Raw genomic sequence first — 18,849 nt, forward strand, 5'->3', positions numbered from 1 at the left:
TTAGGAATCTTCATCCAAAATACACACTTTGGTTACTTTGTTAATTTATGTAGGACCACAACAGTGGAAACCAGCTCTTAAAACAAAGGCCAATAATTATTACTTTATGGGCTATGAAGTCATTATTGTTACTCTTATGAAATTACCATACAAGGATAGTTGGAGGGGGAGGGAAGAAAGAGGAAAAGGAAGAAGATATTTGCATAAAATACCTCTAAACAAGAATTTAAAAGTTACAATAGTAAGGAGTCAATGCAGTCTGAAAAGATGCATACTATTTAGAAAGATGAAGTAGCTAGGGAAAAGAAAAATTTAGAGAATAACATGGGCTAAGCACCGAGGTTAGCACATGAATTCTAACACATTCATGAGAAGTGGACCGCACATTAGCTCTAGGCTCTGCTACCCACCTCCACAAGGAAACCTCGGCTGGTTATGAGTGCTGAAGACCATGAACACAAAACAAACTAGCTGACCAGAAATTAAGTCGTAGAAGGTGCTTCCATTAAGGGTGGATAAAGAGGTGTAGATCTGTGGAAGAGCTACTTTTTTGGCATTTCTTCAAGATGATGATCTTTAAAATGTCTCTTTTCCATTATTTATAGAAATAAAGAAGAGGTGATGGGGGAGGCTGAGACAGGAGGATTACAATTCAAAGCCAGCCTCAGCAAAAGCAAGGCGCTAAACAACTCCGTGAGACCCTGTCTCTAAATAAAATACAAAATAAGGCTGGGGATGTGGCTCAGTGGTTGAGTACCACTGAGTTCAATCCCAGGTAGCACCACCACCCTCAAAATAAAAAAGAATAGCTGCTGACAAGTTTCGGTTTCTCATGTACCATCCCAGGTCATTGGTTTCTAACCCTAAAATTCTGTGCCCTTGAAAGCAAATAAAAGCTCTCCAGTTGATTCCAGTCAAGCTACCAGGAGGGAAGTTTATTGGGCATCTTGTTATTTGATCATATTCCTTGAAATTCTTACCACCATCCCAAGTGGCTTCTCAGGGTATTTCCTTTGACTGTATACAGTTCTCTTCCTAAAAGGAGCGTTAGTAACTAAATGTTCCCCATCTCAATCCATATTCAGTGATCTTTATGGCACAATTTTAATTTGATATGCAAGGCATTACCCCAGATGAGCTAGTCCTTCAGCCAGCTGTAGTTGAGAGAACTGTGGATTCTCATGATGAGGTCAGAGTGTCATCTAACATACAATCCTCTGAATAATATAAACAGAAATAACAGGCCTGTTTCTTTTCATATTCTTTAAGAAGGCACAATCTCAATAAAGTAGAGTTTAATAAAAGCATTTCTACCAAGGTAGCAGATGGGAAGAGTATATAGTAAGGTGAACTGTTTCTAAATTGGGTACAGGAGAAATGTTACCATTTCAAAAGGATTTCTTAAGGCCATAAAAAGGAAAGGAAAAAGAAAACAAATGACTATCCCAAGACAGGAGTTTTGCTGCAATAATTCTTAAGTTCCATAAACTTATGCAAGTGGCACAAATATAAAAATTTAATAAGCATATTGAATATAAATGTCCTCCATATGGCTCAACATAAAACAAAAATTAGAAACCATACACAGGAAACTGACATCATAAAACAAAGTATTCAGGTTTTTGGTAAGATGTTAAAAATCCTAATGTAAACTCCAAATATAAATTGATTTTGCACCTGTTCGTGGTTTATTGTTGATAAGTATATAGAAGTTACAAATGAAAAATAATTTTTATTAAGCCTTATCATTGTAAGATTTTTTTCCTGGGCAACATATTTGCCTCTCTAAGCATGTTCAGCTGTTATAATGACCTGGCATTTCTTGGAAGTCCATGGGTGGCAAGCAAAAAAAAAAAAAAAAAAAAAACTACTTGGATGACAAATAAGCCCCTTAATCCACGGAAGGATCATTGAAAATTGACTCCATGTAGGGTAAATAGTCAGCTCCTGATGAAGTGGACATGAGAATAGGCAGTCCAGCATTGAGCATGGTCAAGAGGCTGGACCTGGAGCTATTGCTAGGAAGGAAAAAGAAAGAAAAAAGCAGAAAGCCTCAGTCAACTATAATCCAGGAGGACTGGCAATATAATTTTAGGTACCTAGGGGAAATTGAAAATATGGATCCCTTGCTCAAAAAAGTATGAAGAATTTCAAGATGGCGACAAAGAGCATTGCAACAGATGAGGGATCCTTCTTAATACAGTCCCCTGTTTGACAGCATGGTTCACATACCCTTGAAGCTGGCCCTGTCCAGAACCATGCACAAGTCAAGCATCCCTAATCCAAAAATCCAAAAATCTGAAATCCTCCAAAATATGAAACTTTTTGAGCACCAACAGAATGCCACAAGCGATCTTTTGTGACACATCTCAGACAAAACACAAACATACTAAAAATATTGTGCTAAAGTATCTTAAGACTATGTTTATAAAGTATATATGAAACATTAAATTTAACATTTAGCCAAGTATCTCATTATGGATATTCCAAAATCTGAAATCCAGAAAACTGGTCCCAAGCATTTTGGAAAAGGAATCCTCAGCCCTGCCCAAATGACTTCATGGCTGGCTGTAGGAACCCAGTCCTTGAGAAGGGAAGAATCATTAGCCATTAAACCAGTAGAGTCAGTGATCATTTACCAAATTTCTTCTAAATTAATATTGCAAACACAAAATTAGGAAAGGACGCAGAGGGCAAATTAAGGGGACAAAAATGTGTTTGCTTTACATCTCGTTCCAGTTGAATTCTTTGAACCTCAGTCCTTATTTAAGAAAGAAAGAATTTGTAGCTTTAAGTTTATAGCTCACAAGGGAAAGATATTTTTCCGAATCCTGTGAACAATCTGTTATAATCTAAAAAGATCATTTTGAGTTAGTCCAACTTATGGCTGCTATTCTTTATTAGAAGACAGAAACACAGAAACCTGGCTGAGTTGGGATCTTATGCATTGTGACAGAAAAGAAGTTCAACCCCACCCATGGAAGCTTAATTCAATGAAGAGCCATATGACACTCTCCAGAAATCACAAAACAAATGTCCCCAAAGCCCAAATTAGTCTTGCCTCACTTTAAGGAAACACCCAAAACTAAAAAGCAAGTCTGTGATTTTTTTTTTCTTCCTACTTTCTAAAGATGCCTATTTGCTGAGAGTTTGCATTGGAGGCTAAAATACAACCATCTTTGGGAAGGAGCTCCCTCTACAGAAGCAAAGCTAGCCCGGGGCACCTTGTCCACAGGCACCTTGCTGAGTAGTGAGTCCCTGGCTTGTATCACATGAACTGAACCCCAAGTGTTCTACTGGGGTTTCAAAGCTGCTTTGCTTTCAGTGGTTTGGATATTCTGCCTCGGCTTGTTTATTTGGATTACATACCGCCTTGTTTCTAAACCAAAACCAGACTGAGGAGGCAGCTTGGGAGTAACGAGCTGAGGCAAGCCTTAGGGTGCAGGCATCCTGGCTCCACATGTAAGCCACCCTTGGAGCCATGATGGGAGCACAGGTTATTCCACGACAACAAGTCTGGATGTAAGTGGCTAAAAATAGTAGCAATTAGCTAATACACAAAGGAAATGACTGTGGCCATTGTGCCTTTCAAAGAAAAAAGTGACCTTTGAAGCAGACCATCAGGTGGAAGTTGCAGTGAGTTGGTGCTTCTTCAGCTTGGCCCAGTGTCCACCAATGCTTTTATGTGGGTGCCAAGCCGAGGCCGCCATTCCACCGATGTGCATGATTGAGATTTCTGGCAGAATGGAGTAAGAGCAGAATTAATAAGGTGACTTTCAGCTAACAAATGTTATCCGAGCACAAAAGCAGCATTCAAAACTCTTTTTAGAGAAACTTTCTGTGGAAATTTTGATTCACAGCATCTCTGTGAGGGGATTAAGTAATTCTTAGGAGAATTGGAGAGCTAGGTTGGCTGCAGTCACAAAACAGTGCAGAAGCAAGGAGAGCCTAGTGTGGAGAGTGAGATTGTGTCCTGGAGAACAACAGTTGCTCCAAATGTTAGTGGACAGCAGTTAGGTGAAAGCAGGGTTCTGGGGTCAGAAAGGTCTAGAAGATGAGGAGCCACACTTAAATCAGGGTGTTTTTGAGAAGGAGCCCTTCCCAGAGATTTTATTACACAATTGTGCTCCCTGCATCTACCTACAATAGCGGATTGGTGTGCGACATTCCCCAAACTTATTTGATCAAAGGCATCTTTTCCCCTGAAGCATTTGAAGTTTTTCCCAGGAATAAAATTCCATACAGCCCACTTTGGGGAGCACACCCCTAGTTAAGTAGTTTGCAATCCCCAAAGAGGGTCTTTAGTATATTTTCTTCTCCAAAATTTTTAATTTTATACTATATGTTTGAAGCTAATTTGAGGATAACTGAATCTTGTTAACTTACAACACAAAAACTTCTGGTTTGAATTGTAAATGAGCTGGTTTTAGGTCATTTGCTTATTTTCCCTTCATGTATCCCAAAATAAATCGATCTGTTTTATTCTACTTTACTTATGTATAGTAGCAAAAGAAAACCTTTAATTATTTCTCTCTATTTGTTAGTTCTAATCAGTTATACATGACAGTAGAAAGCTCTTTGAGGGCTGGGGATGTGGCTCAAGTGGTAGCGTGCTGGCCTGGCATGCGTGCGGCCCGGGTTCGATCCTCAGCACCACATACAAAGATGTTGTGTCCGCCAAATACTAAAAAATAAATATTTAAAAAAAAAGAAAAAGAAAAAGAAAGCTCTTTGATTCATTGTACACAAATGGAGCAGAATTTTTCACTTCTCTAGTTGTGCATGAAATAGAGCCACACCATTCGTGCATCATACATGTACCTAGGGTAATTATGTCCGTCTCATTCCACCATCTTTCCTACCCCATTGCCTCTCCCCCACTCCTCTTTGCCCTATCCAAAGTTCCTCCACTTATCCCATGCCCCCCATATGGATTAGCATACACTTATCAGAGAAAACATTCAGCCCCTGCTTTTTTGAGACTGGCTTATTTCACTTAGCATGATATTCTCCAACTCCATCCATTTACTTGCAAATGCCATAAGTTTTTCTTTTTTATGCTAAGTAATATTCCATTGTGCATATGTACCACAGTTTCTTTATCCATTCAATTATTGAAGGGCATCTAAGATGTTTCCAAAGTGTGGCAATTGTGAATTGTGCTGCAATAAACATTGAAGTCGCTGTGTTACTGTAGTATGCTGTTTTTTTTAAAAAATATTTTCTTTAGTTGTACATGGACACGATGCCTTTATTTATTTATTTTTATGTGGTGTTGAGGATCCAACCCAGGGGCTCACACGTACTAGGCGAGCACTTTACCACTGAGCTACAGCCTCAACCCTAGTAGGCTGTTTTTAAGTCTTTAGGATATAGACGGAGTGGGATAGCTGGGTCAAAAGGTGGTTCCATTTCAAGTTTTCTAAGGAACCTCCATACTGCTTTCCATATTGGCTGCACCATTTTGCAGTCCTACTAGCAATGTATGAGTGTGCCTTTTCCCCCACATCCTCGTCAGCACTTATCGTTGCTTGTATTCTTGATAACTGCCATTCTGACTGGAGTCAGATGAAATCTTAGAGTAGTTCTGATTTGCATTTCTCTAATTACTAGAGATGTTAAACATTTTTTCATATATTTGTTGATTGATTGATTGTATATCATCTTCTGAGAAGTGTCTGTTTAGCTTTTTAGCCAATTTATTGATTGGTTGTTTATTTTTTTTGGTGTTAAGTTTTTTGAGTTCTTTATATATCCTGGAAATTAGTGCTCTATCTGACGTGTGTGTGGTAAAAATTTGCTCCCAAAATATAGGCTTTCTCTCCACCTCATTGATTGTTTCTTTTGCTGAGAAGCTTTTTAGTTTGAATCTATCCCATTTATTGATTCTTGACTTTATTTCTTGTGCTTTAGGAGTCTGGTTAAGGAAGTCAGGGCCTATTCTGACATGATGGAGATTAGGGCCTACTTTTTCTTCTATTAGATGCAGGGTCTCTGGTTGTATTCCTAAGTCCTTGACCCATTTTGAGTTGAGTTTTGTGCATGGTGAGAGATAGGGTTTTAATTTCATTTTGTTGCATATGGATTTCCAGTTTTCCCAGCACCATTTGTTGAAATAGCTCTGGGGTATTTTCCTAGCAATGGGGTAGGAAAGATGGTGGAATGAGACGGGCATAATGAGACGGACATGTATGGAAAACTCTTTAATTATCTTAAGGACTCTTAAACCTAAATATGATTTTACAATTTATGAATTGGCTTCATCAGCAAAAGGATAAATGGATCCTTATAATGAACTCATTTTCAAGGCATTTATGTAACATCCAGCATTTAAGGAGTCACGTGAATTACCCAGCTAGAGCACTTCAGTCAATGGCCTTTGGAATGTGTTCATGGTCATTTCATCAATTCCTGATCTCCCAATTGCTCCTCCAATATTACTCAACTTTTGGGCTGGGGCTGTTACTCAGTGGCAGAGTGCTTGCCTACCATGTGTGAGGCACTGGGTTTGATCCTCAGCACCACATAAAATAATAATAATAATAAAATAAAAGAATTTTAAAAATATTACTCAACTTTAAGTTGAGGATAAAAATTGTGGGCAGAGAACAAAAGATCAACATCTAAAGACAGTAGGGGGTATATTGTACTGGAGGAACAGTAAAGTGGGCTTGAAGAGACCCAACCTTCAATTCTTCTACTCAGTGGCTGATGGTTCTTATCCAAGATCCCCCAAATGGTGCCCTTTATAAGCCCTGTCTTTATTCCTATACTCCAAATAGTCTGAATATATCAAGCACTTTGCTAGAGATAGAGGAGCAACCATGTCCTTAATTTTGTTACCAACTCAGTATGGTTCTTGGATGCTCATGACTTTACATTTGAGTATCTTCTAATAGTTATTAATCTTCTTCAGGGACAAGAGAGGTGGTCTAGATTGATGCCAGGCCTTAGCTAGGCCTTTCCCTTAGAACTATCTACTTTCTGCGTTAATGGAACTCATTCATCAAATAATAGTAGGCGTAATAATAAACTGATACCCACCATTTGCTGATTACAGGGATTTGTTTAAAGTTCTTTTATATATATTAAGTTAAATGAGCAGATTCCGTTTATACCAGCCCTCAGGAAAGGGAGTTAATTGTTAATTTGGGGGAAACTAATGGATAAGTTGTTAAACTCAGCAAATATTAAAAATTACATGAACATAATTTAATACATTAGTTTTGAAAGAAGTAAAAAATATTTAAAACTAACTTCTTCCTAATTATTTTATTTTATTTATTTTTTTTTTAAAGAGAGAGTGAGAGAGGAGAGAGAGAGAGAGAGAGAGAGAGAGAGAGAGAGAGAGAGATTTTTTTATTTATTTTTTAGTTCTCGGCGGACACACATCTTAGTTTGTATGTGGTGCTGAGGATCGAACCCGGGCCGCACGCATGCCAGACGAGCGCGCTACCGCTTGAGCCACATCCCCAGCCCCCTAATTATTTTATGACATTTTACTATCATCCACATTTTTGAGGTTATGTATATCTATTGTAACTATATAGAGGAAAATAACATGGTGTGCTACTCAGTGTTGCCTCCCAACTCTACATTCACTGATAGCTTAAAATGGCACCACAGAGAAAGTATTCACACCACAGAAATTGGCAAATGCTAAAATTAACACCCTAATTTCCCAAAGTGGGCTAGTTGTTAAATATCTACAATTCAATCCTCAAAATCCTTATGAAATGCATATTATTATTATTCCTATTGTGTAGATATTCTCCAAGTCCATCCATTTACCTGCAAATGCCATAAGTTTATACTTATGCACAATAAGGTATAGTAACATGCCCAGAGCCACATAGCTTGTTAGTGGTAAAGCCAGTCTTTGAATACAGGCAGTCTGCTTCCAGAGCCTTGGAATCCTGATAATTACAGGTAGAAACACAGGTTTGTATGCAACAGAAAATAAGGTTTGTGAAGCAAAGGAGATATGTCATTTCTTTACAGATGAAAAGAACACATTCACACTAAAGAAAGGGCAAATAGAGCCACTAGACTTTAATGGTTGAAAATGAACTATCAAATGGGCAGTTTAAAACCTCTCTGTCTCCGGGATCCAGGACTGGGTTTATCACCTCCAGATATGCTGCATTTCAGCTTTCACTCTTGCTCTATCCAGCTACCATTTTTAGCAATTATATTTGTTTCCTGTGGCTGCTATGACAAAGTACCACAAACTTGGAGAGTTAAAACAGCAGTCATTTATTTTTACAGCTTGGAAGGCCAGAAGTCTGAAAATGGTTTCACTGAGCTGAAATCAAGGTGGTGTCAGAGTTGTATTTCCTCTGGAGGATCTAGAGGAGAATCTCTCCTTTGCCCTTCCCAGCTTCTGGTAGTTATGGCACTCCATGGCTTATGGACAATTCTCTCCCTATAGGGAGTTCATATGACCTGCTCCTTTGTGTTCAACCTCCCTCTGCACTTGTTCTTATATAATGATATTAGTGATGGCATTTAGGGCCTGCACCCCTTCTCTCAATCTCCTTAATCACATCCTTTCCATACGAGGTAATATTTACAATGGATTTATGATGTGGACAAATCTTTGGAGCCACCACTCAGACCACTGTAACCATGATCATCAATAACCACAAACCTACGAGGAGAGTTAGGGCTTCAGGCAGTATTGCTGTCCTCAAGAAGCCTACAGCCCACAGAGGGGGAGAGAACTCATACCAAAGTAGAGCTCATACCAAGAAGTGCACCAGAGAAAAAGATAAAATGATACAACCACTTTGGAAAACATAATGGCAGTTTCTTAAAAAGTTAGACATAGACTTAGAATGTGAACCAGCAATTCCACTCTCCAGTATATACCCCAAAGAAATTGAAGCACATGTTCACATAAAGACTTGCTCAAGAATGTTCATGGTGAAATTATTATAGCCCAAAAGTGGATATCCATCAACTGGCGAATGGATAGGCACAATATACTAGAACCAAACAATGGAATGCTATTCAGTGTTAAAAAGGAATGAAGGGCTGGGGCTGGGGCTCAGTGGTAGAGCACTTGCCTAGCACATGTGAGACACTGGGTTTGATCTTCAGCACCACCTAAAAAATAAATAAATAAAATAAAGTTGTTTTTTTTTTAAAGGACTGAAATTCTGATACATGCTGCAACATAGAGGAACTTCACGCTAAGACACTAAAGGTCATACTTTGTATGGTTCCATTTCTATAAAATGTATAAAAAAGGGCAAAACTACAGAAATATAAAGCAGATTGGTGGTTACAGAGGTCTGGGGCAGGGGGATATGTTATGGGGAGAGCAGGAATTGACTAAAAATTGGCAAGAGGACATCTACTGTTTCAAAACTGGATTTTGGTAATGATTTTATCATTCAGTAAACTTTTTTTAAAAAAAAAATCATTGAAATGTATGCTTAAAATGGATGACTTACCTGGTGTGAAAATTATACCTCAATAAAAAATTTTTTAAGTGACTAAGAGCCTAACTCCACATATGCTAAGGGTCCAGTGGAACAAACAAGTGTTGATGAAAGGATTCAAGTGTGAAGTGATGTCAGGGGGAGGGGGCGCGTGCTGCGTGCATGTGATAGTCAGATCTAAGAGTTTGTTGTATTTCAACTTCTACTGAAAAAGAAAATCATCACACAGCATGATCTTAAGTTAGTGGACAAGTGCAGATCGGGAGAAGACCTTTCCAGAGATACCAGAAAAGTCAAGTTCAGTTCCAGCCGCTGTGGCCCACCCAGTCCACTGACTGGCTGCTTGCTTTCCCTTGGCCAATAGTCAAGTCCTAAGGGTGCTGTGACCCTGTGGATTCCCTGAGCCTCACTTGGATCCTTGACAAAACGCGTCACCACTCTCCCCGCCACAGTTCTGTGAGCCCCCTTCATCAGGTGAGGAGGGTTTGGGAGATGGCGACTCTGAGTCTGCAGCGGCCTACTACAGCTTTCCAAAGCAGAATGATAACAACTTTCCATTTCCCTTTGGATCTGCCCCACAATATTCCCTAGGGGTATTCTCTCAATAAAGTCGACAGGAAACCTTGGGATGTTTGGTTGGCTCTCATATACCATCAACATGGTGGAAAATATTTCTTGAATGATGACTTTACACATATTTAGAAACCAACCAAATACCCTAACCTAACCTTATTGTAACCACCAAAATACCAACGATACACACAAATGATTGAAAAATTTACTTCTAACAAGTAAAAGAGAATAGATCCTCCTTCTTTGAGAGTTTGAAACCATCCATCTAAATAGGAAACAGTGAGGGTGGATGCGATGTCCTCCTGTCCTCTTGTATCTCTCTCTTAGAGTCCTGCATAAAGCAGACTCAAACCAAAGCCTCGCTGCATTCAAAAGAACCAATAATACACCATGGAATATTACGCAGCACTTAAAAATGACAAAATCATGGAATTTGCAGGGAAATGGATGGCTCTAGAGCAGATTATGCTTAGTGAAGCTAGCCAATCCCTAAAAAACAAATACCAAATGTCTTCTTTGATATAATGGGAGCAACTATGAACAGAGCAGGGAGGAAGAGCAAGAAGAAAAGATTAACATTAAACAGAGACATGAGATGGGAGGGAAAGGGAGAGTAAAGGGAAATTGCATGGAAATGAAGGGAGACCCTCATTGCTATACAAAATTACATATAAGAGGTTGCGAGGGGAATGGGAAAATAAACAAGGAGAGAAATGAATTACAGTAGATGGGGTAGAGAGAGAAGATGGGAGGGAAGGGGAGGGGGGATAGTATGGGTTAGGAAAGGTAGCAGAATACAACAATTACTAATAGGGCATCATGTAAAATTGTGGATGTGTAACCAACGTGATTCTGCAATCTGCATTTGGGGTAAAAATTGGGAGTTCATAACCCACTTCAATCTAATGTATGAAATATGATATGTCAAGAGCTTTGTAATGTTGTGAACAACCAATAAAAAATAAAATAAAAAAATAAAAATTCAAAAAAAAACAAAAAGAACCAATAACTACATTATCTTTTGCTGAAATCTCAGACTATTATGATTACCAATCAACTATCTTTTTTTAATTCAAAATAAAATATCTTTCATTGAATAAATATAAGATGAGGTTCCTTCAGGAGACAATCCTTCTGAGAGGAGAATCATACCTTCTCCAGTTGGTGTTTCACATGGAAGTGATTTTTTAATATCATTCTAGACACAAATAAAAATGCCACTGTCCTTGTCCTTTCTGCTAAGGGAACAAAGAAGTGGCCCCAAAAGCAAACTCTAGAAAGTTTTCTTTCACATAAGTATTAGTGACTGTTAAAATATCTCTGAAAGGCATGAGGACAGTCTTAGTGCCGACTGTCCAATTGCAGTCTCCCTGGTTAGTCTTGGGTCTCCAGTCATGTGTTAGAAAGGCGTGTAGCCCATCATTTGGGGGAAATACAGGTTGTAACAGGTACTCTAATAATCATCTCTCTAGGGCCCCCAGATCTGATAGCAACTACTTCATAAAGTTGATGATGGGAATTACATGCCATGTGCAGAGACTGGCACACAGAAAGTGGTACTCAACAGATGATTGTGGTATTGGTAGTTATCATTCTTTAAATATGAAAAAAAGAACTAGAAAGATAGTCAACAATCATTTGAAAGAGCTTTCAATCTTATTAGTTAATCAGTAATAAGTAAATGCAAATTTGACCCATATTGAGATACCATTTTTCAGACACTCCAACACAGTACAAACTTCAGAAAAATGTGAAGCAATAAGAACACCCATCTACTGCCAGTGGAGATGTCAACTGATAAGACCAGTGTGGAGAGGAGCTTCATATTAACTTGAAAAGTCAAACATCCTTTATGACCCAGCAATTCCACCCTTAAGTATACACCCCAGAGAAATTTTGCATGTCCCAGGAATCATGAGCAAAGTGTTTGTAGCACTGTTTTTTATAACAGCATCTATCTGCCCATAGGACACTGGATTAAAAAATGGTGGCATATGCATATAAAAGAATACTATACAGCAGTAAAAACAAATGAACTACAGCTGTAGGAAAAAAGCACTGACGAATTTTAGAAATTCAGTGTTCAACTCCAGAAGACTCCAAGCAGTTTGACTCAATTTTCAAAGTAAGCAAAACTAAACAGCACACTATTAGGGGCACATTTGAAAAAGTAGTGCAAAGATGCTGAAGAATGAAATTGGAAGGTATATATCAGGGTTTTAAAACAATCAGTGATGTCTCATTTCTTAAACTAGGTGGTGGGTTCATGAGGGTTTACTTCTGTAAATACATTCCCTTGTATGCATAAATAATTCCTAATAAAAAATAAAAATAGGGACTGTGGTTGTAGCTTAGTAGTAGAGCGCTTGCCTAGCATGTGAGGGACCCTGGTTAATCCCCAGAACCACATAGAACTAAATAAACAAAATAAAGATATTGTGTCCATCTACAACATATATATATATATATATATATATATATATATATATATATATATATAAATCCTAACATTTACAAAATGTAATACCCAAAAAGAAAGATACCAATGACTAATAAGTCAATTTAAAAATCTTCAAATTTACTAGTAATCAAATAATTATAAAAATTTGTAGTGTAAATCTTTTTTTAAAAATATATTTATTTTTCTTTAGTTTTCGGCGGACACAACATCTTTATTTGTATGTGGTGCTGCCCTGTAGTGTAAATCTTTAAATAAAATTTTCATTAATCAAATTGGCAGAGATACTTTTAAATGTATGTATTAATACACTATTCAGCTATACTCTGAACAGCTATACTCTGCTACTAAAAGCATAAATTGAAATAGCTATTTTAAAAAACGGTTTAACAATGTATATAAAATGAAGCCTTAAAATTTGTTCCTTTGACTCAGTAACTCCACTTTTAAGAATGTATCCTAACAGTGAATCCACATCATGTCCTACCACAAGAATGGAGTGGTTTAATGTGTCTCTAAATAGTGTATTGTTTCTGTGCTGGCACACAGAAAGTGGTACCCAACAAATGATTGTGGTAATGTGGTTATTATGCTTTAAATATGAGAAAAAGAAGTGGAAAGATAGTCAGCAATCATTTAAAAGAGCATTCAATCTTATTAGAATAAGTCATATCCATATATGTATGTCAAAAAACATTCTACTGTCATGTATATCTAAAAAATAAAAATAAAAAAAGAAGAATATATACTAAAAAAATCATGAGCACTTTAGTCAAAGAGTCAATGCAGCATTATTTGTAAAAAACAAAAATGCAAAACATTTATCCATTTATTTAACAAGTATTTATTGAGTACCTATTTTTTTTCAGGTAGTGTTTTGGGCACTGTAATACATGGATGAACAAAACTGGCCAAAGTCTCTTCCTTCATGAAATTCACATTATTGTGAGGGAAGAAGGACAGAAAATATACAATAAACTTGGTTAAAAGTAAATAGGAGGCCATTTACAGGTGCAGTCATGCCCACCTGTAATCCCAGAGACTCGGGAGGCTGAAGCAGGAGGATTGCAAGTTTGACCCTGACCTTAGCAACTTAGCAAGGCCCTAAGCATCGGAGGGAGATCCTATGCCTAAATTAAATATAAAAAGGGCTGGGGATGTGCCCCTGGGTTCAATCCCTGGTACCAAAACAACAAACAACAATAAATTAAATAGGACATGAAAAAGGAGAAAGTAATAGATGATGTAAGAAAAAAGTAAAACCAGAGCAAGAAAACTTCTGTTAGGAAAAATAAGTTCAAGGTGTCTACTGTACAACACGGTGACTGCAGCTAATAATAATATATTTTATACTTGAAAATTGCTGAAAGAATAAATTTTAAGTGTTTCCACCACAAACAAATGATACTTATGGGAGATGAAAGAGATCAGGAGTGGCAGGAGGCAAGAAGGGGAGGAGCAGCCTGCCTCACTATGGAGGTGACACTTGAACCAAGGTTTGAAGGAGAGAGAATATCTGGAAAGTGGATGCTTGGGAAATCCAGGCAGGCAGAACAGCTGGTACAAAGGCCCTGGAGAACAAGTCCAACTGATGATTAGAGAAAGAATAGAGAGATCAGTGTGGCCTGAATGGCCTGAGACGATCAAAGAGGAGGTGCAGGGGTGGGACATGATGCCTGAGAAGGTAAGGAATGGGAGATGATGCCTGAGAAGGCTGGGAACCAGCCTCCAAGGCCATTGTCAGGACTTGGGATTTACTCCTAGCAAAATGGAAAGCATTAAAGGAGCAAGACACAAGGTGACATATTTTTAAGGAATCTAAATGTTCAAATAACAAGGAAATGGCTAAACAGTAGGAGCTCCGGAAATATTTAGAGAACAAATAAATATAATGAATTAGTATATAATCATTAAAAGTTATACCTTCAAAAAATATTTAGTGTTCATCATACAAATGAAGTGGAAAAAAATTCTGGCTAAAAAATTAAGTGTAATTAGTAGCCTCAATATTGGATAGCTAGCTAGGTTGAGGTAGAAAAAAGATAGACAATAGACAGAGAAATAGATAAAAACTATAAGAAAATACCATCAAATACAAAAATGGCCACTATGGTTTAGATAGTGACGTATCCCCAAAAGTTGATATGTGAGACAATTCAAGAATGTACAGAGGTGAAATGATTGAGTTATGAGAATCTTAATCTCATCACTGATATGGATTAACTGGGCAGTAACTGTTGGCTGATATGGTGTGGCAGGAGGAAGTAGTCTACTGGGGACAAGACTTGGAGTTTATATTTTGTGTCGGGTGAGCAGAGCTCTCTCTGCCTCCTGATGCCAAGTCCTGAGCCTCTTTCCTCGGCCACATCCCTCCACCATGATGTTCTGCCTCATCCTGAGTCAAGAATTATGGACTCAACTGCATATGGACTGAGACCTCTGAAACCATAAGCCAAAATAAAATTTTCCTCCTCTAAATTGTTCTTGTCAGGTCTTTTGGTCACAGCAACGAAAAAGTTGACTAAAAGAGGGATTTTTAAGTAAATTGTTAAACTAGAGGTGATTTGTGTTGATACGTGGTGTTATGTATGAATTTTCCACAATAATCATAATGTATCGATCGCTTCTATAATCAGAACAAAATAATAAGTACGATTCTTTAAAAAGCTACCGTGACCACATGGTATTCTTTATGGCAAGCGTCAGGAAACGTGTCCATCCATCAAAATCATTAGCTTCTTTCTGGGTTCCGGGGAAAATGGAAGGTATTTGATATTCATTGGCTGAGTTTAGCAGCAGGCAGCCTGCAGTTCATCAGTGTGGCTGTCACCAGTAGTTCAATAAATCCACTGGAATCACTACAGAAGAATTTCTAATGGGATCATGGAAACAATTTGGCCAGTAGAAAACAAATGATTAAAAAGTCATTACATTATCTACACAGGCAGGAGGAGAATTGCCCAATTTAACCACAAAAGTCACTACAAAAGACCAACATAATTACAGTGTAAATGGATACTCAAAATAAGAGAATCATTTGATTTTAATGATACCTTGAGAGAAAATTAGGAGTGCAGTGTAAGTTAGCCAGAATCGCGTAAAACAGCTCATTAGGATCGTCATTGGGCTCAATTGACTACGCGTTGGGATGGGAGGTGCCCTGTCCCCCTCCTGGGACCTCCTTGTTAATTTTATTTTGGTGTCTGGGTCTGATGTCTTCAAATGCCTGAGGCTCACTTAAGGCATGCCGCAGGACAGGTTTCCCATGAGACAACATCTCCTTTTAAGTTCCTACAAGGCTCAATTTGTAGCAGGATTTCAGCCTTCTGTAGCCAAGAACATGTTGAACCACCAGAAAAAAATGTGGTAATTTAGTCCAGAGGCATATGGAGTGAACAACAGAGCCCTTTAAGGGAACCAAAAGTGAGATTCAAAAATTTGCTTTCCATCCCTGAAAAGAAAGGTTCTGAGTTCACTCTTCCCTGAAAGAGTTGAGAGGTGTCCTGAACATCTGTATCGTCAAAACGTGTTTCAAGGTGGCTGCAGAATTAAGTTGTTGCTTATTGATTTAATCATGTAAATGAATGAGTCCCTGGATTAATAAGTGAATAGTCTAGGCATGGTCTATAGTCTATAGCACACCCCTATAATCTCAGCAGCCCAGGAGGCTGAGGCAGGAGGATGGAAATTGGAGGCTGGCTTGGGCAATTTAGTGAGACTCTGTCTCAAAAAATGAGAAGTGCTGGGTATGTATCTCAGTGGAGAGTGCTTGCTCAACATGTTCAAGGACCTGGCTTCAATCCATGGTACTACAATCAATCAATCAATCAGAGATTAGCTGTAGCCACTTAGTTTGTTTGGAAAGCTAAGATAGGAGAATCCCAAGTTTGAGGCCAGCCCAGACAATTCAACAAGACCCCGTGTCAAAAAAAAAAAATAAAAGTAAAAATAAATAAGGAGGGATAGGGCCATAGTTCAGTGGTAGAGGGCTTGCCCAGAATGCACAAGGCCCTGGGTTTGGTCCCAAGCCCACAAACAAACAAACAAAGTGAATAGCCTAGGTGGGAAAGCAGGCAATATGTCAGCATTCTGTGGGATACACAGGTGCAGAGGGTGTTGTGGGAACACAGGATGAGGCACCTGGTTCTGGCCTGAGCCAGGGTGGGAAGAGGTGGTTGTAGCTGCCTTCTACAGGAAATCCCTCAAGTTGATTTCTAAACAAGTCACACTGGTGAGGAAAAGGCTGTAATAGTATTTTTTACAGTGTCCCACGGAATCATCCCAATGCCACTGGTGCTTATTGTTATTATTGTATCATTTTATTCTTATGAAAATAGATTTTTTCCTATAATGATAATGTCATGCATACTAACCATGAAGTTCTTTGAGGTAATAAATCTTCTGCTCCAAAGGTCTTAGTCTGTCTTTTAGCTGCAGGTAGGACTTATAACAAATGTTCCTGGTGAGTGGTTGGCTTTCACCCACATAGTGGGCTAGAGACCAAGGCTTCTTCTATCCTCTGACTGGCCCTCTAGACTTTAATTTTTGTTTATCATAGTTCAAAAGTGGTATATGCTATGGTTTAGATATTGAATATCCCCCAAAGGTGCATGTGGTTAAAGCTTGGCCTCTGGAGTGAACTGTGGGAATTGGGATGTGGGGACTAGTCCTCAGGTTCTTAGGGGCATGCCCTTGGAAGGTAGTTCTCATGGGACTCACTGATAGTTGTCTCAAGTGTTGTTATAAAAGCCTAGGGTGCCCTGCCCACCTCTCTCTGTTCTCATTGGAGATGTAACTCTGTAACTCCCATATGTGATCCTGCCATGATGGTTTACCCTCACCAGAGGCCAAACCCCTGGGGCTTCCTGATCTCAGACTTTGAATCTACAAAACTGTGAACTAGATAAACTTTTTCTCTTTATAAGTTAGCTGCCTCGGGGGTACCTTGTTATAATACAAAACTGATTGATTCCATATATTAATTTTGATTAGTATTTTAGCTAACATGGACTCCATTATGAGGGTCAGTTGATTAATAAAAGGAAGCAGCATGAGAGTGTGAAAAGGACACAGGCTGAAAGGCACAAGTGGTATTAACCTCTGATGTTCACTGGAGCTAACTGTGTGCCAGGTTCTGTTCTGAGAACTTTGTATGCAAAGAGAGGTCCAAGTGAGCCCCAAATTCCTGGGGAATAGCCTTCAGGTGGATATGGTCTTTCTGAAATAGAAAAAGATCAAGAATGCTAGGGAAAGGAGGGAGTGATAATGTGGGTGTGACAGAGAGGCTGCCCCTGGTGTTCTGCAGTCCAGCCCTGAGGGCCAATGGGCATAGAACACTGTCTCCTTCCTCACCCCACCCTCCACCACAGCAACCACGTAGACAGGCTCTTAAGTGTAAACCAGGATCCCTTGAGTAGAAGGAAGAGTGGCAACTCAGGTTCCAGATCCTCCCGACGAGGAGGTCTAAGCCAAAGCCAGAGCCTCCTGCTACCATCCCTGGAATTGTTACCTGAGTCTCCCACTGTTCTCAGCCAAGATGGGTTGGCCAGGGTTGCTTGAAACAGAAATAAGACTTACATGGTAAACATTTTTCTGAAAACTATGGCAAAGAAGAATCAGCTATATCTCCTGATTGGTTTGAAAACACATCTCTTTCTCATTGCGAATCAAAAGGTATGAATGAACCCTGTAAACAGAAAATGATAAGCTCTTAAAATAATTGGGTTGAACATATTTATCTGGGTTAAAGTTAAGGAGGAAGTTCTCCTTACCTCTGTTCTTTTCATTCTGGTCTCTTCTCTTCTGAAGAATTCAGCCCTAAAGTCATTAGGTACAGCAGATGCAGGTGGACTTTCACACCAGCAGTGGGAGGGGAAGGGAACTATTGGGTGTTCCAGCTCAGGTGTGATGAGAAGGAATCCATACATGGGGGCAGCTTTAAGGAAGTGTCAGAGCCCAGAGTGGGGTGTCTGAGCAGAGTAAGGCATGTTCACACATGGGGACAGCCCAACTCATAGTGTCAGAGCCAAAACTGGGTGAGGAGGACATCCACATGTGGAGGCCCAGGTGAAAGGTGGTCAGAGACAGAACAAGGTGCCCATACTGAGAAGGCTATGGCAGTGAAGAAGCAAGATCCATTACATATAGGCAAATGGATCAAATAGACAATATGTTAGAGATAATTGAGTCTCCAACTGTCAAAGAAGTTACATATATGAACCCTGTGATGTTGGTATCAGCCCAGAAGCAGAGCTATGGATGTGAGCTTGAGGTTTTCCATAGACAAAACAAGATACAGAAGTAAAGACAGGTATGCGTGCATGCATGTGATTGTGCATACATATGATGTCTTGGAGAAATGGCTAATTCCAA

The sequence above is a fragment of the Urocitellus parryii genome, chromosome 5 (genome assembly GCF_045843805.1).
Source record: "Urocitellus parryii isolate mUroPar1 chromosome 5, mUroPar1.hap1, whole genome shotgun sequence".
Taxonomy (NCBI): Eukaryota; Metazoa; Chordata; class Mammalia; order Rodentia; family Sciuridae; genus Urocitellus; species Urocitellus parryii.